Source organism: Pinus tabuliformis, chromosome 1_2, assembly GCF_031772625.1.
Source record: "Pinus tabuliformis cultivar Carrire ecotype Pingquan chromosome 1_2, CPIR1, whole genome shotgun sequence".
In the NCBI taxonomy this organism is placed as follows: domain Eukaryota; kingdom Viridiplantae; phylum Streptophyta; class Pinopsida; order Pinales; family Pinaceae; genus Pinus; species Pinus tabuliformis.
This window is the reverse complement of record NC_142298.1, coordinates 969,652,213-969,673,152: the sequence shown is the minus strand read 5'-3', so window position 1 is coordinate 969,673,152 and position 20,940 is coordinate 969,652,213. Positions and strand designations below refer to the sequence as shown.

The following is a 20,940-nucleotide window of genomic DNA, read 5'->3' as shown; positions in this document are numbered from 1 at the left end:
TGACTTTTGAAACCCTTTCAGAAACTTCAGAATTCACAAGGAAGTGGGTGCCATTTTGAAAAAAAATATAGTATTGAGCCCAGGGCTCTAGAATTCTACTTTGCCTAGAAGATTGATTATTTTAAGGATAAAGTACAACCTTCCTTTATTAAAGAGCATAGAACAATGAAGGCAAGTGCACATTAAACTATCCAAATGTAAGAGCTACTTCTGTTGGTTTATTGGTTTTTCATGCCCTTGACATCTTCCATCTTTGGGCTAATATCAAAGGGAATATGAAGAGTACAAGATCCGCATTAATGCTCTTGTGGCCAAAGCACAAAAAGTGCTAGAAGAGGGATGGACCATGCAAGATGGAACTCCATGGACAGGTAGAAACACTTGAGACCATCCTGGGATGATCCATGTATCAGATACTCATGCTTTACCCCAGAGTCTCATCTTTCCTTTGTAGTCTATATGTAGTATCATAATTTTCTCTCCCTTTTGTTAGCATTCTTATAAATATGTTGCAAGTAACCGACATTAGTAGTACTGAATTTTTCACTTTCAGCTTCAGGTATTCTTAGGTCATAGTGGAGCAGTTGACAATGGTGGCAATGAATTGCCATGATTAGTTTATGTATCCAATGAAAAGAGGCATGGTTTCCAACACCACAAGAAATCCATTGCAATGAATGCATTGGTATATTCCTAGCTATGTAAACATCTCTCTTTTTATGCTGATTTCCTCATATGAAATTCATTAATTATTATGTTGAAGTTGATGATTGTTATTCATTGCTCCACTTAGGTTTGAGTGTCTGTTGTCCTCACAAATGGCCTCTTTATGTTGAACCTTGATTGTGATCATTATATAAACAACAACAAAGCTATTCGTGAGGCAATGTGTTTTCTAATGGATCCAATTCTTGGGAAGAAAACTTTCTATGTATAGTTTCCTTAGAGATTTGATGGCATTGATCAACACGATATATATGCTAATTGTAACATTGTGTTCTTTGATGTAAGCATTGTTGAACACCCAAAATGTTTTTTTACATGCAATTATGCAATTTTCATATAATTTCGACCTAGCATATTAATTATGAAATCTTTGCAGATCAACTTGAGAGGTTTCGATGGTATCCAATGGACTATCTATGTGGGTATAGGGTGTTGTTTTAATAGACAAGCACTTTATGGTTATGATCATGTTCTCATTGAGAAGGATCTTAATCCAGCATGTTTTCTGCGATGTTGCTTGGGATCTAGAAAGAAGAGAAGAAAAGAAAACAAAAGGTATGATGACGATGAGAAGAGAACCAAGCGAACTGAATCTACTATACCCATTTTTATTTTGGAAGACATAGAAGAGGGTGTTGAAGGTGAGTCCAAGTCCAAACTAGTGATTTGTATTTTTTGACAACTCATTTACCCTTAAACATTGTTCACCCTCACCCTTCTTTGAAATTGCGTAATGTAGGATTTGATGATGAGAAATCATTTCTCATGTCCCAAAGGAGCTTAGAGAAAAGATTTGGTCAATCACCAGTGTTTATTCAATCTACCCTCATGGAAAATGGTGGTCTTCCACAATCTATGAATCCTACTTCTTTACTGAAAGAAGCCATTCATGTTATCACCTGTGGATACGAAGACATGTCAGAATGGGGAAAAGAGGTATGAGTAGAGGTGGATCTGCATATATTTGATGGAGTTGACTTTTTTTAGTTCATTGAATTAGTTTTTTCTATAGGGAAGTTGTATAAACATTTTTCCTGAATGTGCATAAATTATCTTCAGAATAAGGCAACATTTTTTTTAGGCAACCAAGCACCAGACAACTGTTCTTGAAGCATATATCTATAATGAATTGGTTCTCATATTTTGTGCATATTGGGTGGATTTATGGTTCTGTCACAGAAGATATTTCAATTGGGTTTAAAATTTTTACTCGAGGCTGGATTTCAATATACTGCATGCCTGCACATCCTTCATTCAAGGGATCTACACCAACCAATCTTTCAAATCATTTGAATCAAGTGCTTCGATGGGCCCTTGGTTCTGTTGAAATTTTACTGAGCAAGCATTGTCCAATTTTATATGGCTACACCAATTGCAGACGATGGCATACATCAATACCATAGTTTATCCTCTCACATACCTCCCACTGGTTGCATATTGTACCATGCCAGTTGTTTGTCTTCTTACAAGGAATTTGATCATTTTTTAGGTAAGATTGTCAACCCTTACTGACCTTAATCTTGTTAAGCTTTACTCACCTCTAATGCAACCTGTCTTTTAGATATTTTTTGGATTTTTTTCTCATACAATGCTTCACATTTTTCCCCTGATTTTTGTATTTATTTTGATCTGCATATTAGCAACTTTGCAAGTGTGTTCTTATTATATTTTATTTCTATTTTTACAACTGTTATTCTAGAGCTATGCTGGAGTACAGTTGGCATCGATGAATGGTGGGGGAATGAGCAATTTTGGCCTCTTTGAGGTTTATCACCACATTTGTCTATCATCTTTCAAGGGTTACTAAAATTTATAGTGGGGATTGACACAAACTTTACTGTCACATCAAAGTCTTTAGATGAAATGGTGAATTTGATGAGCTTTATGTTTTTAAGTGGAGCAGTTTTCTCATCCCTCCAACTACTTTTCTTGTGCTAAACCTTCTTGGTGTAGTAGTAGGTGTTTCCCAAGCTATTAATAGTGGTTATCAATAATGGGGACCATTGTTTTGAAAACTATTGTTTTTCTCTGTGGGTGATTGTTCATCTTTATCCATTCCTCAAGGGATTAATGGGTCACTAGAACCAGAGACCAATAATAATTATTGTTTGGTAAATTATTATTGCATCCATATTCTCCCTACTTTGGGTGAGGATAGATCCTTTCACAGCAAACACAGGATCATCATCAAACACACAACAATGTGGTGTAAATTGCTAAAACCCCTATTAGTGTTCATTAGCAACAAATAAGGAGGAAATAAAAACACATCTAAGGGCCAAGAATATCTCAAATTTGTTTGTATCATCTGTAGATAATAATATTTAAGAGGGAGGGGATTTAAGAATATTTCTTTCTAGATAGTTCCAACATAGGGACTAAACCTTGTACTTTATCTTTGATTGATAATTAAGATTGTACCATGCAGTTGGTTCTCTATTTCAACCAAGACAGTTGTGGTTTACTTGGAATCATGTATATTCCAAAAGTGATCTCATGCCATAGAATATTGGGCAATGGATTATATGGTTTGATATTGAAGAATGTATTTTTCAAAATATTTACTCATTTTTAAGTGACATTTCTGTCATGGATAAAATTATGGCACGTCTTAATTGAATATCATATTTTTTTAAAATGTGAAGTGGTCAATATAAAATAATTGTGTCATGTAGGAAAAGTGGCAGTTATTAATATTTTGGGCATACAAGTGCCTATGAAAATGGTAAATGTATGTTGTTTGCTTGTTTCATAAAATACAATTATAAGTGCCTAGGAAAATAGTAAATATACATTGTTCGTTTGTTTCATAAATTGCAATTATAACTATGTTTAGAAATCATTGACCACATCTTGGATGACTCCATTGCATCCAAAATGTTAGTTCTGCAGTGCATTAAATAACATGCGGGTTTGACCTAACCATGAATCATCTAAATTTGAATTTTTTTTTAGAAGTCTTTGTTTTAGGTTTCTATTTAAATTCCAGTGAATGGCAGCTTTAACTCTGTTAAACATTTTAATTAGAGAACTTGCTTAGTACACGATTCTTCATCTTGCTTTTGATACATTTATCTGTCCAGTAATATTTCTTTGATTATATAAAGAGAACATTATTGCTAGATGCCCAAGATCTTCTTCTCAGACAATGTTGTGGGCTAAAGAAACAATGTTCTGGACCCTTGTTGCAAAAGTTCCATTGGAAAGGCATTTTGATTGTTACTAGGTGTCATCTATCTCACCAAGAGAATACTCTTTTTTGCGCGATATTTGTAAATTGTGAGAATCTACTCGATCAAACATGATTTGTGTTTGCAATTACTTCTGATTAATCTAGCTATTCTTTCCTCTATTTTATTTTATCTCTTTATTTACTGTAGTATTGTTAGAGTGGACTATAGTGGGTATCTTAAAATTTTCATGTCAACATTATATTATAGGTAGCAGTTCACCAAGATTACTATGATATTTTAAGGAATTCCTTTGGAATATGGTATTGTGAGCCATGTGAAGCTTTAAACTAGAAATACCAACTCCAAGGTATGAGGCATCCAAATGTAGCTAGCCATGGTATGCCTGGTGAGGAGCAATATATTTTCTCCCTTATGGTATCTTCATTTCCTTTGAGAACCTGCAATGGATGTTGGAGAATACATTCAGGAGGGGTCAAATGTAGCATGTTAAAGGGCTGGTATGTTCAAATTGGGATGTTTCTTCACTGCCACTGATGCATATAAGTTTGAGCATGTTAAACTATATTGTTTTACTTATTTTGTGCATGATTGTTGCATCTAGATTTTGTCTAGTGAGATGTTGTTAGAGATGTTGTTAGAGACCTTTATTATCATCCCCAAAGCCCAACCAGTCTTTCTGGGAAGACACAGGTAATGCAAAATTGTATTTTCTTGGTAGTGCCAGCCTTGGTGTTGGCAAGCACTATTGTGATCTAGTTTCATGCCCGACTATTCTCTTTTATTTCTAGTATCTTGTTACTTGGAGATGGAGGACACAGTTATCTTTATAGAAGATAGTTTTTCCTAAATTTTGTTTCTTTTCTTCTCTTTGTTGAACACAAAAACAAGGAGAAAAAATATTTGTTGTATCTAGATAAAATCTTAGGAAGGTATTTAACTTTTGCAAGATTGGATACGTGCTTTAATAAAGATCAAAAAATGGTGCTCGATGTTGATGGGATGCAGAGAATGGATTGAGTGTTAAGTCAAGCCTTTCACACCCCTGTAAGATCACTAGGCTAGTTCAAGAATTTGTCCACCAAAAAGAGCTACTAAAAACTGGCCACTTTTACTATGTACAAAACATGCAGTGATATATAGACCATTTTAGTCACTGGAAAGAGTGATGAACGTCAGTTTAAAGGTAACTTGCAATCTCCACGTCATTCTTTGAATTTTAGATATTCTTTGGAGAAAATATCAAAGTATTATTACCTCTAATAAAGGTGTTGGAGAATTGACATTCAACCTCAGAAACTTTAGTTGTAAAATATTTTCATTATTTCCCTTATGTAATTTATCCATATGATATAAAATTTGAGGATATGTATTGTAATATACCCAAATTTCCACTTTGCAGATGGCTCAAATTTAACACATTCATTGATTCAACAGTTTATGGAAGGTACTAATATTTACTGGGACATTTTTGCAAAAGGAGCAAGAGTAGTTGTTAGAAAGGAAAAATTTAGGGTTTTGTTTTGGCCACGATGAATCCCATACTCAGCTAAATCATTGCCCTACTTAGCTGAATCATAAATGAAAGCTTATGAATCTTAGGGAGACTATTTCTTATTTGGGTAGGGCCTTCAGTAAATAGTGATTCAGTTGTTATTTTTTCAACATCTGGTTATTGGAGATGGATAATAGCCAAGTTCTGAAAAAGAAAAGTTCAATCTTGGAGTAATATTGACCTACTGACTTCCAAGAAGATTGCAATTGTTGATAAATTTCTAGCTGCGGGTCACATTGGTTTCAATGTCTTTTTCTTTTTTCTTTTCAAATAGCCTATAAAATGATGGAATAGGTACTCCAAAACTTTTATTGGGCAACCAAGGTGGGGTAAAATGGATTGATATGGTGTCTTTGACTTTTTTTTAATTGCACTTTCCATATATTTCACTTGCTTATTGGCTTCCACACTCCCACTTCTATCGACATTCCTTTTCACCTCTCAGTGAAATTGCTAGTTTTAAAATGAATACCTATATATGCAATTTCACATTCCCACTTTTATTGGCGTTCCTTTACACTTCTCGGTGCAATTGCTAGTTTTAAAATCAATGTCTATATATGCAATTTCAAGGACTACTATGATTCTCACATAATTCTTAAAGGGTTCTAGCTCAATGGTAGAGTACCTACTTTATAAGGAGGTTGATGGTTTGATTCCATTATGTCTTAATATGAATTAATCAATGATATTGTAGTTTATTTTTAATTAGATACTTTTAATGTTTGTTTATTTCAATGGTGAGATATTTTTCTAGATTCATTATTTTATATTGTCTCTAAAGAGACAAAAGTGATGATGTATTATATTTGAATGTAATTTTTTATTGTCTCTCGAGATACAATAGTTAAGATCAAAGACATTGTATTTTTAAAGATAATATGTATTTAATTCCAACTATTGTCTTTGGAGAGACAAAAATGAAATTGTCTTTGGAGAGACAAAAATGAGATTGTCTCTAGAGAGACAAAAATGTTTGTGTTATATATTGTTTTTATAGAGATAATATTTTAAGAAAATTTAATTTGAGAAACCCGCTTAAAGACAATATTTAAGACAATAGACAAGTTTTCTTTTGTCTCAAGTTAAGACAATTTACCCAAATATTGTCTTAAAACCCCCCTTTGTGTTATAGTGTGTGCTTATTAATTAAATTGAAATATGAAATTAATATGAATCATTATTTTAATTTATATAGTAAGATGGACTGTAATTTATAGCTACTATTATATATCTTACATATGTATTTATCCCAATATTCCTATTACTGATTATGTCTTTATTAATTAGATTTATTAAGCTTTTATACGTTTATTATGGTTATAGGCATGTATATTTTGGAACTGGGTTTCAAGAATTTTAATCTAAATACTATATGGTAGAGATTTAACCCCCTTAGAATAATTCATAATATTTTTAGTAGAATACACAAATCCAATGTGGAGATTTATTTCTAATTATGTTATTTTTTCCACTTTAATTAAATTGGTTAATTAAAAAAAATATTATATTCACAAGTGTGATGTGAAGTGACTTACATATTTTGGGCATGTCGAAAGCCTATTTACAAATTGAGAATCTGCATTGTAAATTAAGGATGAATCTCCATGGTTAAGAACCTTGTTTCATGTTATTTTAGATGTATATATGTTTCTCTTGTACATTAATTATTTTTTTAATGAATAATATTAATAATAATCCATAATGAAGATATAATTTAGTTATTAATTTGTTTAATTTCAATAATATGGTGATGATTATTATGGATTGATTCCTATCATTGTTTACCAACCATTTACTTTATATGGTTGAGCTATTTAATTATATATTTTGAAATATCATAATAACAATATGAATATATTTTATTTTATTTTAATTTATTTTAATGAGATATGTTTATTATGATTTTTTCTATAGAAAATATGCTTTATAATTTTATTAAGAAAGAGAAAATTACAATATAATAAATTGAGTTGAATCTATTTATTAATTTTATTTTTTATTACTCTTTTAATTGAGTTGAAATTCTATTATATTATTATTAGATTTTGATCCAACACATAATTTCTCTATACATCTATGAAGTAACTACCATCGCCACAACATCTCCGTAATATGGAGTTATAGAATGCCTCTTAGCCCAACAATTAACCATAGATGCATTTTTTGACCTTTATAGATCTAAAAGAAAAATTTAAAGATAAAAAGAATTATTATGATGAAAAGTAATTTTGAAATATAAGGTGGTCATTATGATCATAATATCAAAATATAAAAATATTCTCCCCACTAGCACCACATACTCTTTCAAGGACAACATATGACCCTTTGTGGCATTCTTTTCACATTAAAAGTGCGTAATAGTTATAATTCAAGTCCCAAAATTCATGCCTATGAAAGACCTTAAGTTTCATAACAAGAAAGAAAATGAATTCTATGTTCTTATGCAACAAACTCTACCAAGTTTCATAACATGAAAGCAAATGAATTCTATGTTCTTATGCAACAAACTCTATCACTAGTAGAGAACTATGTTCTCCTAACTTACCCATTCACATCATCGATAGAATTATAGCATTTTATTTGGTTATAAGATTTTTTGTGAAAATGGAGGATCCAACCATAGACATTTTGCTTGTTTGAAAATTGTTTCTCCACTCATTATTTGATATAATGTTGCCTTTGATTATATTATAGAACCTCTACTTAGTCAACCTATGTCATAGTTTGTGCATACGTGGAATCTTGAATAATACCTTTAATCTCATTAGATATTTACAAAAACTTTCCAATAAATCCATTTAATAAAAATGACCTTTATTTCTTGTATATCTCCCTTATAACTAATGTTCCTTCATATAGCCCTAATTCCAAGACCTCACATCCCATCCCTCCTCTTCCACCCCTAATCCCTAAAATATATTGAATCTATTTTCTATAGTTTTAAAACCCTCTTTACGAGTATATATGGTCAGATACTGGTTATAAAGTTGAAGCCTCCATGAAATATACAAAAGTACAAGAGATGGTATTTTTTATTCCAACTACATACACGTGGATATATCATTTTTAAATGTACGTCTCCAAATATTTAAACCCCATACCAAAAAACACAATATGTGCCTCCGCCATTTGAAATCAACTCCTTCAACAAATGCGTTGGCAATTTTACTATATGTGAAAGTATACAAAATTTCAAAATATTATATTCATCCCGTACATTGCTCAAATATATTAATTTCATATTTAATTCTAATACAAATTTTATATGCTTATCTTCTAGGTACACGATTGTTTTGAATAGGCATGCGAAGAATAAAACTAGGTTTCAAGGGTGTTGTCGAGGAATGTACAACGAAAGATCTAAAAAATGTAAAAAGTCCGTGATAGTGTGTTTAGTTAAAGCACTCTTTTGTTAAAGTTATCAATTCGAAATCACATGGATATAAAGAACTCATCTATGTTGAGGATTTTGTGGCCGAAGTTGAATATGATTCATGGATGATTTTACAATTTAGTTATTTCGGAGTCAAAGTTTTTGACCCAGGTATAGTTTTGAAAGTCACTAAAAAAAGGGAAAAAAACAAAAAAAACATCCACAATTTAGAAGCTTTTCTTGTTAAGAAAGATACCTCGGAGAAATGTAGTAAGTTTGGGATGATAAGAAGAAAATGTTATATACTGCAACAATGCATTTAAATAGAATGTGTATTTAATTTGATGCTACACGTTTGTTGCAAGAATGCATTTAAATAGAATGTGCATTTAATTTGATGTTACACGTTTGTTACAATTCTATAGGGTGAGACATACACCATACAACTTGGAAGTTTTTTTATAAGAAAGATACCTAGTAGAAACGAAGTTTGGGATAATAAGAAGTTTTTTATAAGAAAGATACCTAGTAGAAACGAAGTTTGGGATAATAAGAGGAAGAGGTTATATACTACCAATATGTTTGTATTTAAATGGAATTTGTATTTAATTTGATGGTGCATGTTTTGTTATAATTCTTGAGGGTGACTTATATATAAGACGGATAAAGCTCAACTTTGAATAAAAGGATATACTACAATAATGTATTGAAATGGAAATTACATTATTGTAATGGAAATTCTTTTGAATTTGATGGTACAAGTTTGTTACAATTTTATAGGTAATTTACATATAACACGGATAATCGTTAACTATGTATTTAAATGGAAATTCTTTTGAATTTGATGGTACAAGTTTGTTACAATTCTATAGGTAATTTATATATAACACGGATAAAGCTCAACTTTGAACAAAGTCATGAAAATGATTTAAAACGATTTTACTGAGATTAATTGATAACAAATTTCTTTAAAAATACAGGAAAATCAAACACGCCTAAGAAAAAAGTATAATAACATAGGCACAGTCCTGTAAAGATGAATACTTACTAAAAAAACTCCACATTGAATGATTTAATGTTTAACCAAGAAGGTAAAAACATGTTATATATTTTAAAGTCATTAAGAAAAACGAAACAAATATAACAAGGAGAGTTGCGAAGCAACTATTCCCTGCCCAAGAGAAGCATGATGGCAGGAGAATTCTCTGTTGCAGGGAAGAAGCAAAGTATGAGGGTCGGAGCAAAGTCTATTGCAGGGCAGGAGTAAAGTCTGTTACAAAAACAAAATTCTGTAGGTCAAACAGGGGATTTAAGTGAAAGGAGGCCAGTCTTATAGCAACCACCAGGATTCGATTCTCAGAAGAAGTAATACCCGTCACCAGAATCAAGTGCCCAGAGAGGTCAGTGAAAGTAGGTCGCTCTTATAACGGCCACCAGACACCTCTGGATTGGTGGTGTATGCTCCATTCACTGCTACCCATCAGGGAAAACCCCCGAAACGAAAACTCTCGTAATAGAAACTGTATAATGAGAAAATAGGGGAAGAGGTAGATTAATGAAAATTCCAAGAATTTGTTACCTTGGTGATAGGCATCGCATTCTACAGATAGGCATCGCATTCTACAGAATTTGGAGACCTGAGCGCATGTGATCGTCTAGAAGGAGCAATACTCCTGGCTGAAGTCAGACAACTACTTTCCTCCTGCCGAAGTCATCAAGTCAAGAAGCTTGAAGTCAGACAACTACTTTCCTCCTGCCGAAGTCATCAAGTCAAGAAGCTTGAAGTCAGACAACTACTTTCCTCCTGCCGAAGTCATCAAGTCAAGTTACTGAAGCTTGAATACTTCTTTCTTGCAACCTGAGTGTTATAAGTTCTGAGGAGTTCTAATTCATTGCTATTGATAAGTGAAAGCCATGTGTGATAAGGAAGCTCTACTGCTGAGCCTATTAGAATATCGGCCCAATCCTCCATATACCTATTATCAATACCTATTATAAGCCCGATCCATATACTAAGATAGATCTCATATTAGGGGAAGCTCTACTGAACTGAGCCTATTAGAAGCCTGATCCTCCATATACGAAGACGAAGAGAGATCTTCTCAGATCTTGTCTTGATTGAGTGAGCCTATTTATTGATTGAGTAAGCCTATTCTCTATCAGCCCGATCCTCCATATCATATACTAAGACGAAGAGAGATCTCAGATCTTGATTGAGTATTTGACCCAACCGCGTTCTACCGGTCGCTCGGACGGGTATCAGTTAGGGGACACGAATATCGGTTAGTTAGGTACGGGTGATTCTTTACACCTGGCCTCGATCGGTAGAAAATCTGATAAGGACTGAGTTATAGCTATCGAATGTCCAGTGTTGTGTGGATTGAGCTGGAACCTCAGTTTGGATTGGGGTGGACGATGGCGGAAAAATAGATATGCGTCGAGTAAAAATATGCATTCCCGACTTCATAGGTACAATTAGAACTATCAATTAGGCCATTTCAATGACACCATTTCAACCACTAAAAAAATGCATAGTGTAGATGGTTATATTCATTGATTAAATAATAATATAATTAATCAAATCAGAATGGAACATAGGAATGTTAACTATTGGAGTCTATTTGAAATCGAGTAAATAAAGAAAAAGTAAATAATCCTTACCATTATTGTGCCATTATTAGAATAGGAGACTAGATCTGAGTGAATGGAATTATGTAATTTTGTCAATCAATTGGAAAAGCGTAGAGTTTAAAATGTAACAAAATCAAGTAATCAGGATGATATGTTGATGTTATATGAAAAATAAAACAGAACCGGTAACTTAACCAAGAGATATAACAATACATTAATAAATGAATGTAGGCCCAAAAATTTATTTAATTGTTTTGTAATAGCGAGCATGGAGCACCAAGACACATGTATTACGTGTGGAGAGCATGGCGCATGTATTACATGTGTTACAACAACAATATTTCCATATGGACAGACCAGCAGTGGAAATACACATATGATGAAGGGCATCACAGATAGTGTCGTGATGGATATTTACAAGGATATGGACAAGGTATTGGGGCTAGATTTTTCTTTTGTTGCTTTGTCACTGTGTTTTGTTCTCCACATTGTAATGGCAAGGATAACTGATGTCATGTTGCAGCACTCGGAATGATTATTTGTCTTTATGTTTTATGCCATCGAAATTTATAACGAAGTGGTGAAGGATCTCCTCGCTTCTGCTGAGAACATAACGAAGTGGTGAAGGATCTCCTCGCTTCTACTGAGAACAATGGTCGTCATTGGATTCTGGACGATCCAGAGGTGGGCATTTGCCAGTTTCCTCAAATTTTTGGTTTTATTTTTCAGCATTGCAATCTTCTTTGCTCATGTTTATTGTATGATTAACAGAAGGGGAAATTTTTCCACTGTATTATTTACAGAGGAGGACAATTATGGAGAAATTGGTTGAAGAAAGGGTGCAGGACAAAGATCATTTGCAAAAGCTTTTGAGTATATTTGAAGGTAGATCCTTCTCTTTGATTCCCTAGATTTTTAAGGCTTATTATTATAATCATTATTTTTTCAATCAATTGGCTTAGTTTTTCTGTACCTCACAGACAGGTCTGGGAGACTTCGCTGAATGGAGCAAGTTCCAGATATCATCAAATTGTGAGACGGTTCGTATTCTCTTTTTCTCACATTAAATATTAAATTACTTTCTACAGATATGTGTTGATTGTTGGATTCTCGTCTCTTCTGTAGACAATTGAGAGCTCCTTTCGAGAAAAACTACCAGAAGACGACACCTCGAGCTCTTTAGTCGCGAGTTTGGTATGGTAACTATTCCTCTATTCGCATGAATCTTCATGTATGTCATAGTTTAGTAAATGAAGCTCACAATTTTGTACAAAAACTTGTTGATCTTGCAGGGAGTATGAATCTTCATGTATGTCTTAGTTTAGTAAATGAAGTTCACAATTTTGTACAAAACCTTGTTGATCTTGCAGGAAGTGAGCACATCCCAGAATTCAATTAAAATCCCTCGCAAGTTGGGTATTAATGTTTGAATTCAAACAAGCAAGTTGGGTATTAATGTTTGAATTTAAACAAGATATAAAAGCACAAAGTGCATATAAACTCTTACCAGTGCTGCTTCTTCTTCAATCGAATCAATTGGTTTTGAATCAATTTGTTATAAGAACGCCAACTCATGCACTTGAATTTGCTCAATCTCAAACTGAAACTCCCATCTTTTATCTCTGCACCAACCATGTCTCTATTTTCATGTAGCTTGACCTATCTTTGTTTTCATTCAGCTTGACCAAAGTCGAAAGCTTCAGCTTGACCAAAGGCAAAAGCTTCAAAAACAATGCACATAACCAAAGTTAAAGCTTACAATGCATTAGAAAATATATGTAACATGCAATCCCTAACATGCAAGAGAGGCACGCTACACAAAAGTGTTACGTAGGTGATTACCTGTTTAATAACTAGATTCCTAACCTGCAAGAGAGACATGGGCGATGCAAAAGTGTTACGCAGGTTCTTACGTGTTTGCTTACATGTTCCTTACGTGTTTACTAACAAACAAGATTAGTGACGTTTTGAGTTTCATCTCCTTTTCCATAGTTATAGCCCAGCATAATGCTAGCATTAATTTCCATTTGGAAAACATCAACAAATATATCATAGTAAGAATATCCGTCAAATGGTCTCTTTGTGGTCACTTTGCCCCATCAAATATTCCATGAATTTCATTGGCTTTCAAAATTATTACCGCAATTTAATGAGCGGCCAAAGATAAGGCTGTATGAAAACGATCAAAAGCTTATATTAATTAGATGAATACTTACGAAAAAAAATCCACTTCGAATGATTTAACGTTTAACCAAAATGGTAAAAACATGTTATATATTTAAAAGTCATTAAACAAAACGATCTAGGATATTATTGATAGAGTTTGAATTTATGTTGTGTTTTAAGTTTATTTAATAGCTCTTAGTTTATAGATGGTAAGAAAAGATAATGTTTTTAATATTTCTAAATAACTCTCACATGACTGGAAATAATACTTTTAAATTATTATGCGATGACATGATGATATCAGCATAGTTTTCTATGATGTGATTTTATTTTTCTAGTGGATGTAATTAGGGTGTTTCGGAGAAATGTTATCTTCTAGACCAATAAGCCCTACTACTATGTGACACGCTGATATTATTATATTTTAATAAGTATATCTACTAAATGTTGAGATTTTTATAAGTATATTCTCATAACAATTTTGAATGTGTTGTTAAAGAATATTTTAATATTAAAATATGTATATTTTTGAAAAAAATAAAATAGTTTTATTTCAAATGGAAATAGGTTAATTTAAAATTTATGTTAATTTTAAATGAGAGATCAAATATAAAATGAGATTTTTATAAGTATATTCTCATAACAATTTTGAATGTGTTGTTAAAGAATATTTTAATATTAAAATATGTATATTTTTAAAAAAAATAAAATAGTTTTATTTCAAATGGAAATAGGTTAATTTAAAATTTATGTTAATTTTAAATGAGAGATCAAATATAAAATTAGAAGGATCAAATTTTTAAAGTGAAACTCTCTCTTAGAGTGAAAGGGTTGAAGGGTTTCAAATTTTTTAAAGTGAAACTCTCTTTTAGAGTGAAAGGCTTGAAGGATCAAATTTTTAAAGTGAAACTCTCTCTTAGAGTGAAAGGCTTGAAGGGTTTCAAATTTTTTAAAGTGAAACTCTCTTTTAGAGTGAAAGGCAAGGGTTTGCACCTGATCCTCTTGTTAATTAATAGATCTAGAATTAAGAAAGCCCAAAAATTGAAGAAAAGTTTTTTACCTCGAGATATTTTGTTACTTTATATGCTTGAAATATTTTTGATTAAGATTTGTGTCTCTCTTTATACATATAATACCCCTCTATACATATAATACCCCAAGTGCAAATAGGATTATTTTTTTATTTAATTTTAAATATGGTTTGACGCTTTGGCCATGGGTCCATGTTATAATTTGACTAAATTATATAATTACTTTTACGATAAACAAATACTTTATCTCTTTACGAAATGATATGTGATATGGGAAATATCACATGGGTCATGTGGGTTTCCTTTTACCAGAAACTTTTCACATTCTCCCAAAAATTCCTAGTAGAAATATTGCCACAAAGGAAGCATCATAAAAAGATATCTATAATACCATATAATACCCCAAGTGCAAATAGGATTTTTTTATTATTATTTAATTTTAAATATTGTTTGACGCTTTGGCCATGGGTCCATGACTTAAATTGACTAAATTATATAATTATTTTTATGATAAATAAATACTTTATCTCTTTACGAAATGATATGGAAAATATCACATGCGTCATGTGGGTTTCCTTTTACCAGAAACTTTTCACATTCTCCCAAAAATTCCTAGTAGAAATATTGCCACAAAGGAAGCATCATAAAAGATAAGCTTGGTTGGAGAGAATCATAAATTGTATAAAATTATAATTATAAGAACAATGGGAGGGAAGGACATAGTTATGAAGAATATTTTTTAACCGGAAGAGAGATGCTAAGTCGACTAAAAGTAAAAAAAAAATGTAGCTTCTGCAAAAGATGTGCAGACAAATATTGTAAACCTTAAAAACAAGCTTAAGCAAAAAGATGGGAGGATCTTAAAAACAAGACGTTGCTAAAAAAATCTCAAAAATAAAATTAATAAATACCACTAACTAGAAACACTTCAGACATCTATACAATTTTGGTTAAGGGAAAGAAAACTTAATCTCTAGAGAAGTTACTAATAACACAACACAACTCTTAGTAGAGAGGAATATGTATTTTCCTATATATATAATTCCCCAATGAATTTTTATTCTTCACCTAAGTTGTTATATAATTCCCCAATGAATTCTTATTCTTCACCTAAGTTGTTATCCATGCTTAATAGAATACATAACTCGATTGGGAAGTGATGTATTGGTTTTTCGAATGAGTGATTTTTTATTCTAAGAAAACTATTATTCTCAAATGTGCAGATAATTATTTAATTGGTTGGTTAGAGAGTCTTTTCTGTATTTAAATTGTGTGGGATTAATTGGAAGTAAATGTTTGACCGTATCATATGTTTGCGAAAAGTAAAATTAATGGGGTGTGGTTTCAATACTAACGCATGCATGTTATATGCGAAAGTATGCATGGCTACAGTTATGGTTGCATGTTTGTTTGCACAGTGTTTTAAGCTATGAATGCATGTTAATTCTATGATAAAATAGTATTTCGATGTAAATTTGAGTACGCAACCAGAACACAAACAATAAATAGTATTTCGATGTAAATTTGAGTACGCAACCAGAACACAAACAATAAAAATTAGACGTTGAGTGTTAGTTACTCCACCACATATTTTTGGAAGGAAATTATATCAAAATATGTGCGACAGTAAAGGGATTGTATATAAATTCCAAATGTAGAACACCGATATAATACAAAATGTTTGATCATATTTATTGATGTTGATGTAGAGGTGTGCGAATTAGAAGTGCGAGGGGAATTAATCACCAATATCGAAAATTATGTAAAAAATAATGCTTATACCTAAAGTAACCCAAGTTTGTTGTTTGGGATTATATATATATGTTGTTTGGGATTATATATATATATATATATATATATATATATATACTCTGGCAAATCGGTTAATGAGTGGTATAAATGAATAGGAGTTCTCAATTTAGTTCGGTTGCCTGAAAAGAAAACTAGAAAGGAAAGGAATACTTAATTATTCAAAATACCTCAGATGTGATGGCAATACGCGAAATGGAGATCAACTACATAGAAACATGGAATACTTGCTATCAAATAGGTTTTAGTAAAGTTACCAATGAGGATCCAAAGAGTATTAGGTATGAGATTTATATATAAAAAGAAATGGTGTATATGAATATTATATCACGTAAGAACGTAAACAAGAAAATTAAGCTAGGGTCTCACGACTATGAGTGCAACCACAACTTATAATGTGCCATCTCAACCACGATTAATAAACAATAGAAATGAGTGATCCGTTAATTTGCATGTATATATTCTGTAAGATACTCATAAGAAATATACCGGAACTCGATCGTATACATATATAAACGAGGAAAAAAACCCTTGGGCATATTAACCTATAATTACCATTACGTCACGGAGGAAAAGGTTCATAAGAAAAAACATGGGCTATTGGCGTACCTGAGTCCCCACTGACATGCAATTTCATAACAGAAAGAGAAATGTTTTGTTGGCAGAGATGAAATTAATAAATAAATTATATTAATTATATTAATAAATGTGATTGATATTAAATACTGAATTTAATATTTAATTGAAAGTTTAATATTCAATATTTTATATTTGTTTTTAACAAAATTCACAAAAATCTATTAAAATAAAATGCTTTTTATTATTTTAATATAATCATTATACACAGAAAATAAAATAAAATGTTAAATATGAAAAATATTGTAATAGCAAAAACCCAGATACCTCTGCCATGACTAGGGGTGGGATTTGAAAGTAATTTTGGTGAATCTCTCTCAGCAAAGAGGATGAATATGTATCAGAGTTGGCTGAAAGTAATTTTTGGTAAATCCCTCTGAGTGAAAGAGGATGAATGTTGTTTCAGGCATTTTATATTTTAATGAATACAAGGATTTTTATGCCTGTGTAATACTTTGTTCTGAGAATTTTTTTATTTAAAGCTTCCCTGTGCACAAAAGATCCTGTGGCAGAAGGAAACAGAGCATTGCCTCTGTGGAGTTTATTTTGTTTGTTTTTGGGATTTTCTCAGAAAAATCCCCAACAGTGGTATCGGAGCAGGTCCAGGCTCTTTGATGGTGACAGAGCTGGTTCAGGCTCTTTAAAAGTGTCAAAGAAGCTGAAGGAAAGACTCTTTTTGCAGCAGTAAGTCTTCTCCAGCAGAGAGAAGTCTCAGCCAAAAGGTTTCAGGTATTTCTCAGATTAATTTTTTGTGTTGCTGTTGAAGAAACAGTGAGTCATTTTAAAAACACAGTCAAGTATTTTGGAGTATAGTTAAGAATGGCAAGGTCAAGGAAGAAAGTGTCCAAACCCCCTAAGGTTGTGTCTCCCGCTTCTATTAAAATAGAAAACAATCTATTTGAAAGCATTCTATTTGAGGCTTCAAAGTTTAATGGAAATTTTGATATGTGGGAAATAAAAATGAGGGCTGTTTTACAGTCTCAAGGGATTGAAATCTGGGAATCAGTGATTGATGATAGCAAGAAGGATAAAGAATCCAAGGAGTACAATGCAAAGGCAGCAAATACTATCTTGGATGGACTGCCTGATTCTGTAAAAAAGAATCTAGGAAAATATTCATGAGCAAAGGATATTTGGGACAGACTGCATGACCTTCATGCAAAGGGAGCACTGACCATGACCATCAGTCAAGAAGAAAATTCTGAACCCATCATAGAAGCTGAAAGTAAGAAGGTTGACCTCATCAAGCTTCAAGTAAAAAAAAGGGATGAAGAACTTGCCAAGCTTAAGAAGGAGCTTGATCAATGCAAGAGGAAACATCATGAAGAAGTCATATCCATGACAAATCAACTGAATGAAGCAAAGAAGCAGGAAGACGCCTTGTCAAGTCAACTTGAACAAAGGCACATGAGAGTGAACAAACTTGTAGAAGAGATTGGACAGTACAAGGTAGAGGTCTCCTCCCTTAAGTCTGAACTATAAGAAGCCAGGAAGTGGGCACAAGAAGCTGAGAAGAAAATGGAGAGTAGTCAAGCAGAAATCTCCAAAATGAAGACAAAAATTATCTCCCTTGAAATAGTAGCAGTTGAAGCTACTCGTAACAAAGAAGAAACTGAGGAACAACTTGCAAAGAAAAATAATGAATGTGAAAGATTTGAAGAAGAGATTGTCCTCCTCAAGAAAAAGGTTGAAGGGATGAACAAACTCATGAAGAGCTCTCAAGCCTTAGATGACATGCTCAGCTATCACAGATCTCCATCTGATAAATCAGGACTCGGGTATGTAGGTGAACCCTCAAACAAGAATGAAAATGCTTTAAGCAAAGGAGATCTGAAGAAGCCAGAAAGAAATTGTGATGCTCCTAGTTTCAGCAAAGACAAGGAGAAAAATGAAGGCTGCAATAGAAGAAATCCTGCTCCAAGTAGAAAACCAGCTCCAAGAAGAAATGTAGCTGATGTCAAAGAGGTAAGAGGTAATGGTTATCATCAAAGGATCTCAAGGTAGCAAGGCTTCAGAAGTACATCAAGGAAACCTCCATCTCCCAGGTACCAAAGTTCATTTTATGGTTATTGTTACTCTTGTTCAAACTTTGGTGATATGGCAAAAGACTATAGAGCATTTCATAGAGATAGATGTTGTAGTCTTCAACAATCTCCAAGAAATAATTTTACAAGAAGAAATCATGAAATCTTATTCATGAACAATGTAGAATGTTTCAAGTGTCATAACATTGGGCATATGGCACGTGATTGTAACTTAACATGGGCTCTTACACAAGCTAGACCCATGCAAAAGAAGAAAGTTACACAAGTATGGAGAAGGAAATAAATACAGTCTGAAAGCCCCTTGAGCTCCCTAGTTGATCTAAGTTTCTTTTGAGAAAACTTTGCTGAAAGAAGATGATGCATACAGTTAAGGGGAGCCTGTAATTTTTTTTATCATAATTGCTGAACTGTTTTAACAGTCATTCTTTGATGAAGATCTTGTTATAGGGGAAAGATATGGAATTAAATCTGCCATAAAAGCAGAGAAAAAAAAGTCTGCAGGGCATGGAGACTGTGTGGAGGATGTATTGTAGCGCAGCAGAGCACAAATGAATTTTTTTTGTTAATTCCTCTGAAATGTAATATGCAGCAGTGTTGAAAAATGTAATTTTTTTTATCACATATGCAATGCAATATGCACAGAAGTGCGGAGAAAAAAAAGGGGCAGCGTTGAATATGAAAAATGCAGCAGCATGAAGATTTTTTTTGTTAAAAAAAACGAAATGTAATGGGCAGCAGCACATGTAAAAGAAATTTTTTTTACAGCAGCAAGTGTAAGTGCAGTAAGTGTGTTGTTCATTGAATTGAAATGCAATAGATGCACAGCAGTGCATTGTGTAAATAAAAAAAATGAAGACGAAGATTGTGTGAAGCAAGGGTGTAAAAAGGAACAGGGGCAGCCCGTGTTAATTTCTTTTGTGTGGAGAATGAAGCGCAACAGCGTGAGGATGATTTCTTTTTATATGCAAGTAATGCAGAGTAAAGAGTTAGTGTATGGGCACAACAGTGTGATGAAATGAAATACGCACAACAGTGCAAATTGCAGAGGCAACGCAACAGCGAATAAAAACGCAGGAGGAAAACAGAGTAATATTTTGTTGTTGAAATGTTTTCTTGGTGGATCCCTCTGTTAAAGAGGAAGGTGCTTTTCAGCACAGTGTCATGGTGAATTCCTCTGTCAAGAGGAAGATGCTTTTCAGCATATACTGGTGAATCCCTCTGTCATGAGGAAGGTGCTCTTCAGCATAGTCACAGGTGAATCCCTCTGTCATGAGGAAGGTGCTCTTCAGCACAGTCTCAAGTGAATCCCTCTGCTAAGAGGAAGACAACTTTGATTGTTTGTGGAACTGCATCAAAAGCAATATTGGTGAATCCCTCTATGTGAGGAAGATATTTTTGTAACAGCAGTGTTGGTGAATCCCTCTATGTGAGGAAGTGTTTGGGTATGTTTGAATGCCCAGCAGTTGAAATTAAAGGGGAGTGTTGGAATGTTAATTCCAACTGCAGGCTGCAGGCGGACGTGGGCAGCGACGGATGCCGACTCAGCAAGCACAACGACGGGAGCACAAAACCGTTCAGCAAACCCGCCTGAAATTTCTCGGACCACTTTCCGGCAAAGGCATTTTCCGGCTAATTGAACCCGATGCAATAAAATTTGGGCACGCGTCCCACCCCATACGTCAGCATACGTAATATCTCGGGACGTAAAGTTCAGTCAAGTGATGGCTCCCGATATCTCCGTCCACCGTCCGATCTGTTTCTTCATCCTCCGCTG

The 20,940-nt window shown here is 33.1% G+C and overlaps 1 long non-coding RNA gene across 1 annotated transcript; it reads left to right on the top strand.

The window, feature by feature from the left end:
* The first annotated feature begins 1,235 nt into the window (after positions 1-1,235).
* LOC149209212 (uncharacterized) lies at positions 1,236-1,504 on the top strand. Its single transcript, XR_016252193.1, has 2 exons — positions 1,236-1,367; positions 1,466-1,504. It is a non-coding gene; the product is annotated as an uncharacterized LOC149209212 (long non-coding RNA).
* Positions 1,505-20,940: the final 19,436 nt, after the last annotated feature.